The sequence below is a fragment of the Otolemur garnettii genome, unplaced genomic scaffold (genome assembly GCF_000181295.1).
Source record: "Otolemur garnettii isolate 467f Iridium unplaced genomic scaffold, OtoGar3 scaffold00096, whole genome shotgun sequence".
Taxonomy (NCBI): Eukaryota; Metazoa; Chordata; class Mammalia; order Primates; family Galagidae; genus Otolemur; species Otolemur garnettii.
The window spans coordinates 1,922,587-1,933,359 of NW_003852491.1; positions in this window are offsets into that span (position 1 = coordinate 1,922,587).

Genomic DNA, 10,773 nt, shown 5'->3' on the forward strand with positions numbered 1-10,773 from the left:
TCTCAAAAAAAAAGAAAGAAAGAAAGAAAGAAAGAAAGAAAGAAAGAAAGAAAGAAAATAAAATAAAATAAATAAATAAAATAAGGAAAAAGTCAAAGACGGTAAGACAGCTCTGCTAGGAGGCCAGACTCCTTCGGCACTGTTTCTCTGCCATTCTGAGGGAGCCTCTCTCCTCTCTGTGGTCCAGAATGGCTCACCACCCTGCCTGCATTCCAGCCGATGGGCAGAGAGGAGGGGAGGGAGGCACACCCCTTCCATCGGGGTGCACTACTTGGAAGTTCCATACATTATCTCCCCTCACATTCCACTGGCCAGAACTTAGTCTACCCAGCTGCAAAAGAGGCTGGAAAATGCAGTCTTTACTAAGAGTTCTATTGTTTATGAAGAGGAGAATGAATTTGGGAGACAACTCGGAGTGACTACCTAAATGTGTTTGAAAACTCAGCTTCCCAGGAGGTTGCTTCTGGTGTCATTTGACCCTAGTTAAAATGTTATGTTTTTACCAAGTGTTAACTATGAAACCACGGTAGTATTGGCTACTTCCAGACACATTATCTCTTTTAATTCTTATAATAAACTTGTGAGTTAGATATTGTTGTCAACCTGACATTGTGGAGGTGAAGTAATATTCTTAAGGTCGTGCAGTCAGTACGTGGTAAAATGCTTGATCTTTATCACTAAGCCTTTCTTTTCTTTTTCTTTTTCTTTTTTTCTTTAAGCCTTTCTGTCTGCTGAGACACTGTGGGTTTCCAATCACACCATTTTTCATTTAAATTAAACATTCTCCCTGATTTTCCTCCAATTTTGTATATGAATTTTGATAGTTATATTTCAGTGTACACCATTTTGATATGTAAGAGGTCTGTTTTGACCTCCTGGCATGAAAATAATTCACCAAAGGTGTTTAATGCTCAGATTATCAACTTCTCATTGAAACCCTACCGTTTTCTGTCCTGACTCTGAGCAATATTTTCAGATTCGGTTTTGAGCAAATGATTAATTATTAATATTCATGAACACTTGGTATGCCAGACACTGTGCTAAATACAAGCAGGTGTTACAGGGAAGAGCAAGCAGACAATCCCCCTCACGGACTTCGTAGGGGAGACAATACAACAAATAAGTACGTAAAGATATTTGGATAAAGTGGTCAGGGAAGGCCTCTCTAAAGAGGTGACACTTGGAGTGGGGCGTGAAGGCAGAGAGCAAGCCTTTCATGGGAAAGCAAGTGGAAAGGTCCTGATGTGGGGACAGACATGTCTGGTAAGCAAGGCGAGACAGTTAAGAGGTACGGGAGGGGAGAGCATATTACATGGACCAAAAGAAGGAGTTTGAGTATTTTTCTAGGAGAAGTGAGAACTTTTGGAGGGTCTTACGCGGGGTTGTAACACAATGATTTGAATGTTTTTTTTTGATGGCATTGTTTGTGCTTTATTTGCTGATTAATTTGAGTATTCTGTTGTCACTAGTTATCAAACTTTTGTCAGAGTCATAATATGCAAATCTCTTTCCCCATTCTGAAGGTTGTCTACGTGCTTTCATTGTTGTGTCCAAATCTGGGCAGAACCTTTTTAGCTTAATTAAGTCCCATTTACTTTTGTTGCCACTGGAGTCTTTCCTAGGGCAATCTGAAGAGGAGTTTTTGGTTTCTTCTAAAATTTTTATCCATGTGTCCAAGATTTGATTCTTTTATCCATAGTGATTCAATTGTTATAAGTGGTGAGAGGATGTGGGGTCTAGTTTCTGTCCTTAACATGTGGTTATCCAATTCTCCCAATACTAATTACTCAATAAGAATTATTTTTCAAGCTCAGTGCCTGTAGCACAGTGGTTACAGCGCCAGACACACACCAAAGTTGGAGGGTTCAAACCCAGCCCAGACCAATGAAAACAACAATGACAAATGCAACAAAAAATAGCCGGGCATTGTGGCAGGCTCCTGTAGTCCCAGCTACTTGGGAGGCTGAGGCAAGAGAATCGCTTAGGCCCACGAGTTTGAGGTTGCTGTGAGCTATGACACTACAGCACCCTACAGAGGGTGACAAAGTAAAACTGTCTCCAAAAAAAGCATTCTTTGCCCCAGCATATGCTTTTGTTTGGTTTATCAGAGAGCAAATGGTGGTGTGAGGCTGGTTTCATCTCTAGATTTTCTCTTCTGTTCCATATATCTATCTCTACATGCCAATAACATGCTATTTTGATTACTATGACTTGTAATGTAACTTGAAGTCTTGCAGTGATGCTGCCCACTATGTTTTTATTACTAATAATTGTGTTGGATGTATGGGTTTTTTTGACTACACATAAAATGAACTATTTTTTAAAGTTCTTCAAAGTATGATATTGGCATTTTATTGAGGATTGCATTAAATCTGTAGATTGCTTTGGGTAGACCAACATTTTAACAATGTTGATTCTTCCAAACCATGAACACACTGTGTTCTTCCATTTGTTAATGTCTTCTGCTATTTCTTTTCTTAGGGTTTTAGAATTCTCACTGTAGAAGTCCTTCACCTCTTTTTTTAGGTATATCCTTGAATATTTCATTCTTTTTGAAGCTACTGTGAAGGGAGTCGTGTCCTTGATTTGCCTCTCAGCTTGGCTGTTATTGATGTATACAAAGGTGACTGATTTGTGGACACTGATTTTATACCCTGAGACATTACTGTATTTCTTGATCACTTCCAAGAGTCTTGTAATTGAGTATCTGGGGTTTTCTAAGTATAAATTCACATCATTATCAAAGACTGAAATTTGACCTCTGCCCCCATTTGCATTCCCTTGTATCTGCAAATAAAATTGTGACTCCTTTTTTTCTGATTTTGAGTCTGAAACATTCTTCTCTAACCCTTCACCCTGATCTTCTTTTTTCCTTAGAAGTTAGATATGTTTTCTGAAGATAGCCTATAGTTGGCTTGTGATATTTTATGAAGTCAATTAGCCTGTGCCTTTCAGTGGGGAATTCAAGCCATTCGCATTCATGGAGGGAATTGATAAATTCAGTGGACTTTTGCTTGCCTTGTCTTGTGGAGATCTCATGCCTAGATCTATCATTTGGGTCACTGTAGAAGCTGGACTTTGACATTTCATTTCTGGGAATCTCTACTTTGCTGGTGGACCATTGCGAACATCTGTGTGTAGTATGGGTCTGAGTATTTCCTCCAGGGCTGGTCTTATAGTGGCAAATTCCTTCAATGATTGTTTGTCAGCAAAAGATTTGCCTTCTCCATCAAATGTGAAACTAAATTTAGCAGGATACAGTATCCTAGGCTGGAAGTTGTTTTGTTTAAGTTGAAAGTTGTAGCCCATTCTCTTCTGGCTTGTAAAGTTTCAGCTGAGAAATCTGCTGTCACCCTGATGGATCTGCCCCTATGGGTCAATTGGTGCTTACTCCTGACTGCTTGTAGAATTCTTTCTTTTATTTTGATGTTGGCCACGCTCATTACAATGTGTCTAGGAGATGCTATGTTTGTATTGCGATGCCCTGGGGTTTGATATTCATCAAAAAGGAGTACATCAGAATCTTTGGTGATGCTTGGGAAATTTTCAGTTACGATATCCTGCAGTAGGGCATCCATGCCTTTTCTTCGATCTTCTTCTCCTTCGGGAATACCTATAATCTGTATGTTTGTATGCTTCACGAAGTCCCTTAATTTTCCAAGTGAATGCTCAGCTTTTATACTCTTCTCTTTTGACTCTTTAAGTATCTGAGTTTGCTCAAGAGCGTTAGCCTCTGGCTCTGAGATTCTTTTTTCTTTGTGGCTTAATCTGTTATTGATACTTTCTACTGCATCTGTAGATTCCCTTAATGACTTCTTCAATTCCTTAAGGTCAAATATAACCTCTCTAATTTCACCATGTCTTTCATTCATTTCTAGAGGAAATTTTTCAGTTTTTATTAGTTTGCTATCCAGTGTCTCTACAATTCTGTTCATCATTTTTGCCATCAATACTCTAAATTCCCTTTCTGTCATTCCTATAATTTCTTTATCCATGGGATCCTCTGTGATTTCTGCCTTGTGATCCCCTGAGGGGGCATTTCATATTGGCAGAATTTTTTTTATTTATTCCTGCTTATGTTTGTTTTCTTCTTGTTCACTTTCTTCCTCTTCTTTCTCCTCTGTCTTCCTCCTCTTAATTTTCCTCGTTTCTGTGCTTGGATGATGGAGTGGCCTACAGGTCACAGAGGCTGCACCAGAGAAACTTCGGGGATCCAGAAAACACAACCAGACACAGAACCATGATTTGAATTTTTAAAAAGTCATTTTTGTGGCTGTATGGAGACTAGATTACAAGGGGGGGGAGTGGAAGTGGGATGTGGCAATTCCTCAATCAGCAAAACATAGAATGGCCATGTGTCCCTGAAATTCCATTTCTAGATCTATAGCCCAGAGAACTCAAACAGGTGTTCAACCCAAAATTTGTATACGAACGCTCATAGCAGCATTATTCACAGCAGCCAAAAGAGGGAGCAACTGGTTCGGCGCCCATTAACACAGTGGTTACGGCGCCAGCCACATACACCCACGGTGGCAGGTTTGAACCCGCCTGGGCCAGCTAAACAACAATGACAACTGCAACAGAAAATAGCCTGGAGTTGTGGCGGGCACTTGTAGTCCCAGCTACTTGGGTGGCTGAGGCAAGAGAATTGCTTAAGCCCAAGAGTTTGAGGTTGTTATGAGCTGTGACACCTCAGCACTCTACCAAGGGCAACAAAGGGAGACTCTGTCTCAAAAAAAAAAAAGTGGGAGCAACCCAAATGTCCACCAGTAGATAAATGGATAAACAAAATGTGGTGTAACCACATGATAGAATATTCTTTAGCCATAAAGGGGTGAAATATGGGTATATGTGTATGTGACGATATGGATGAACCTTGAAAACGTGCTCAGCAAAGGAAGCCAGTCACAGAGTGTTCTTTTGTATAATCGTATGATTCCATTTCTCTGGACTTCCCAGAACACGTAAATCCATAGGAACCAACAGCAGATTTGTGGTCAGAGTTTGGGCAAATAGGACTGGCTTGCTTACTGTGTATGGGGTTTCCATTTGGAATAATGGAGAAGCTCTAAAACTAGATAATGGTTGTGGTTGCACAATATCGTGCATGACTGTAATGCCATTGGTTTGTGAAATTTAAATGATTAAATGGTACATTTTGGGCTGGGCGCTGTGGTTCACGCCTGTAATCCTAGCACTCTGGGAGGTCGAGGAAGGTGGATCCCTGGAGTTCAGGAGTTTGAGATCAGCCTGAGCAAGAGTGAGACCCCGTCTCTACTAAAAATAGAAAAACTGAGACAAGAAGATCAAAGAATCCAGGAGTTTGAGGTTGCTGTGAGCTATCACGCCACACCACTCTGCTGAGGGCAACACAGTAAGACTGTCTCAAAACTAAACATAAAAGGTACATTTTATGTGCATTTTTAACATAATAACAGAAGCTCTAACAGTGGCTTATTAAAAATGCAGCTTCCTTGGTCTCTTCTCTGGGGATAATGATTTAGTAGGTCCGAGGAATCCTGTTGACCTACAACAACAGGAAAAAAAAGGAGCAGAAGCAGAAAGACGAGGTAGGAGGCGATGGGAATATTCTATGGAGGGAGGAAGGTGGTTTAGGTGAGGGTGATGGCCATGGTTAGATTTAGAAAGTCACTGAACGTATTCTGCAGGTAGAATCAACAAAACACACTCATGGTTTTGAATGTTGGGAAAGGTATAAGAACAATCAGAGATGGTTTTAGATTTGGGGCCTGAGCGTGTGGTTGGAGAATGGTGGCGTTTATAGATCTGGAGATTTCCAGGAAAGCAAAAAGTTTGGGAAAATGAAGAGTTTTGCACCAAAGTAAGCAAAGCATTTTTTTTTCTTTTTGAGAGGAGGTTGCCTACTACAGCCTATCCCTTCCCCTCCTTTTTTTTAACATGAGAAGTTGATTTTATTTGGGGTGGCAAAGCAGCCAGCTGAAAGCCAACATTGCTTAGTTTCATTTGCTGCTAGCCTCTTGCTTGTCTAGAACGTGAGCTCCATACACAGATTGTGACCATGAATAACCTTGAGCTTGGAAATGACATGCTGAAGATTAAGAGAAGGAGCCTGAATCCTAAATAACTTTGTAGAGCTGCCATGCCAGTCCCAGCCTTTTACATCAGAAAATAAGCCCCAAATTCTTTAATTCACAGTAGCTGAAACTCTGTTACTAGCAGCTGAATACAATTCCTATCTGATATTGTGCCAATTCTAGAAAAAAATTATTTTTCCATAATTTCCAAAGTTTATTCCTTGGTTCCCATTCTCCTCCAAGCAGAATATTAAAGAAGTTCCCCAGAAATTATTTACCCATGGTATGCAATTCCAGTGTATTAAAAAAAATTTCTGAATCTGCTTTTGGGTCTATTATCCCTAAACAACATGTGTCAGCAATATAAAACAAGTGTTTGTAATTTTAGAGCATTATTTTTGTGCAGACTCCTAAATTTTGATGTTTTAGGCATCATGCCTTCAATATTAGCTAAAGCTGATAACATTGAAGAGGTTAATTGCAGTTCTCTGGGTGCCAAGAATTACACTGGTTTCTGTCCCACAGTTGAGAACATAAATCCTTCAGTGCAGATGGCAACATTGTTGGATTCTCTAGATATATTCCTTACACACATAACAGAGAGTCTGGGAGGGACTGGACATTGAGTTATTGTTTTTTGTAAAGCTTTAAAAATGGCCCTTTAAAAGATCCCAAGCCTTAGATGTAGATACTTTTATGGAGAACAGCCAAGAATGTGTTAATGGTGGTTTCTTTGAAGCGGTGGGAATGGACGTCTGGAGAGGGAATGGGAGACTTGTTTTCTAGATGACACTTGAGAAAATTAATCACCAGGGCCTTGCGTAGCGAATAGCTAAGGGTGACAATTCTGGAGCCCACACTGTGAAAGTTCAAATCATTTTTCACCACTTATTGTGTTCCTGGGAAGGCTTATTTACTTTATTAATTAAAGGCTTATATAGCAATTTTATACATGCCAGGCACTGTTCTGAGCACTTTAAAAAGAGTAACTTATTTATGTCTCAGAATAACTGCACAGGTTAGGAACTACTATTATTACCCCCATTTTACAGATGAGAAAACTGAAAGGCACAGATTGGCTACCTTGCCCAACAATATATAGCTATGAAAAATAATCAAGGCAGGATTCAAACCCAAGGATTCTGGCCCCAGGGCCCTTGCTTCTAAGGGCAATGCTATGATGTCATGCCAAAGTGCATAATCTGTCTGAGCCTTACTTCTCTTTAAAAGGACAATGACAACAACAACAACAACAACAATAATATCTACCTCATAGGGTTGTTAGTAACAATTAAATAAAAATAGAGACATGGATATATGGAACCAAATAGAAAACCAAGAGATGAGTGGCACCTGTGGCTCAGTGGGTAAGGTCCTGGCCCCATATACTGAGGGTAGAGGGTTCAAACTCAGCCCTGGCCAAACAAAAAATAGCCGGGCATTGTGGTGGGCATCTGTAGTCCCAGCTACTTGGGAAGCTGAGGCAAGAGAATCGCTTAAGCCCAGGAGTTGGAGGTTGCTGTGAGCTGTGTGACGCCATCGCACTCTACCGAGGGTGATAAAGTGAGACTCTGTCTCTAAAAAGAAAACCAAGAAATGAAACCAGCCTCTTATTGCTATCTGATATTTGATAAACCAAACAAAAGCATACACTGGGGAAAAGAATCCCTATTCAATAAATAGTGCTGGGAGAACTGGATAACCACATGTAAAAGACTAAAACTGGACCTGCACCTTTCACCACTTATAAAAATTGACTTAAGATGGATAAAAGATTTAAATCTAAGACATGAAATGATAAAAATCCTAGAGGAATGTATGAGAAAAACTCTTAATAATGTTGGACTGGGGAAAGATTTTATGAAAGACTTCAGTAGCAATCACAACAATTAAACAGATGGGACTTAATTAAACTGAAAAGTTTCTGCGCAGCTAAAGACACAACAATTAGAGCAAACAGACAATCTTCAGAATGGGAAAAGATATTAACTTGTTATGAATCTGACAAAAGATTGATAGCTAGAATCTACAGAGAACTCAATCAACAAAAAAAGAGTGAACAAACCCTTCTATTACTCAGCAAGAGACATGAACAGAACCTTCTCTGAGGAAGACAGACGAGTGGCTAACAAACATATAAGAAAATGTTCATTGTTCCTGATCATCAGAGAAATGCAAATCAAAACCATCCTGAGATATCACCTAACCTCAGGAAGATTAGCCCACATCACAAAGTCCCAAAGCTGCAGATGCTGGCATAGCTATGGAGAGAAGGGAAAACTTTTATACTGCTGGTGGGACTACAAACTAATACAGCCTCTTTGAAAAGATGTATGAAGAATCCTCAAAGAGCTCAAATTAGACCTCCCATTTAATCTCACAGTCCCATTACTAGGCATCTACCCAGAAGAAAAAACATCATCTTACATAAGGACATTTGCACTAGATTGTTTATTGCAGCTCAATTTACAATCGCCAAGATAAGGAAACAATCTAAATGCGCATTAACTCAGGAATGGATTAACAAACTATGGTGGTATATGTCTACCATGGAATATTATTCAGCCATAAAAATATGGAGACTTTACATCTTTTGTATTAACCTGGATGGAGTTGAAGCACATTCTTCTCAGTAAATTATCACAAGAATGGAAAAGCAAGTATCCAATGTACTCAATACTAACATGAAGCCAGTAGACGATCTAATACATGCCCACATAAGAGAAAAACTCAATTCAATTTAAGATGTGGGGACAGGGAGTAGGGAGGGGGAGGGAGATTGGTATGATCCCACTTAATGGGCACAATGTAAGGGGATATGGCACAACTCTGAGGTGCAGGACACAACTACAAGAAGAACTCTACCTAACATATGCAAACTTTGTAACCTAATTGTACCCTCACATTAACCTGAAATAAAAAAATTAAATGAATTTATGTAAAATGGTTAGAATGGTGTCTGATACGGGGTAAGCCCTCAATAAATGCTAGTTATCATCATTACAACTACTTTGGTTTAAAAAGAGAATCAGCTGGCTGGGTGCCTGTAGTTCAGTGGTTAGGGCGCCAGCCACATACACCCAGGCTGGCAGGTTCGAACCTGGCCCGGGCCTGCTAAACAATAAGGACAACTGCAACAACAACAACAGATAGCCAGGCATTGTGGCAGGCACCTGTAGTCACATCTAATTGGGAGACTGAGGCAAGAGAATCACTTAAGTCCAAGAATTGGAGGTTGCTGTGAGCTGTGAGGCCACAGCACTCTACCAAGGGCAACATAGTGAGACTTTGTCTCAAAAAGAGAGAGAGAGAGAGAGTGAGAGAGAGAACCAGGCCACAGAAGGTGAGCAGTGGGAGAGCAAGTGAAGCTCCATCTGTATTTATAGCTGCTTCTCTGAGTTCTGCCTCCTGTCTGATCAGCAGCGCATTAGATTCATAGGAGCAAAATCCCTACTGTAAACTGCCCACCTGAGGGATCTAGGTTGCACCCTCCTTATGGAGAATCCAATGTCTGAAGATCTGAGGTGGAGCTGGGTGGTGATACTAGCATTGGGGAGCGCCTGCAAATACAGATTATGGTTAGCAGAGAGGTTTGGACAGTATGGAGACCATAATAAATTGGTTGCAGAGTCATAAAAGCCATTCTGCTTCCCACTCTGTCCAAGGAAAAATTGTCTTCTGTGAAACGGGTCCCTGGTGCCAAAAATGTTGGGGATTGCAACTTAGAAGTCTAGAGATGCCCCCTAGTGGAAGCATCACAAACTAAAAAGTAACTACTGTACAATATTACTTTTCCATAATGCTGCAAGTGGGTCCAAAAATTCAGTTGTACACTTATAAAGGCATACATTACAGACTTCAGTCATGTAATGTTAATGAAGTGACCTGGGTGAAACTTTTATGATGATAGCAGGCAACTGCCAATTATCTCATCCCAGGATTTGCCTTATCATAAGCTACATAATCAGGTTTCACTGTGCTTATACCAATAGGGAAAAGGCTTAACTCTTTCTTTATAATATTTTCCTATAAATAAAACAACAGTGCGATGGCACTTTCATTCATTAATTCTAGATCAAATATCGTGCTGAGAATGCACAGATGAAAATCACTGTATCACCCTCTACCCTCAAAGATTCGAAGAAGCAAGCAATTTAGATAGAATGCCTGTGTTGCAATAAAGCACTTTTTGCCAATCAAGTTAGCAAAGATGAAAAAAAAAAAAACCCAGAAGATACAATCAATGCTTGCTAGGATGTGATGAAAAGGGCACTTTGTAGATTTCTGATGTTAGGTAAAGTGGAACCCAGTCTCCTACACTAATTCTAGGCTGTTATCTCCTTCCCAATTCTGTTGTCTGCTTGGGCCCTGTGTGTTTTTGCCTCAGAGGCGAGGGTGGTAGGCGGGGAACAGTTTCTTCCTTGTATCCCACTGACTCTTGGGGAAGGCTGCCCCAAGTGGGCTGCCAAAAGAAGTGACTCCCAAGCCTGAGAGGCTGGGGAGAACCCAGATATCTCTGCTTCTGTTGCCTTGTATTTCCTGCCTATTGGTAGCTAGAGAACCCTCCTGAAACTCCTAACCAGGAACTGCTCCTGCTATTGTTTTCCATATACCTACCCAGTTCCTAGACCCCATATGATCTCTCACTATGCTCTCTCTGTCCAACATGGTGGAGCACAGGGCTGGTTGGAGCAGTGCCTGATGGAGCACAGACCAT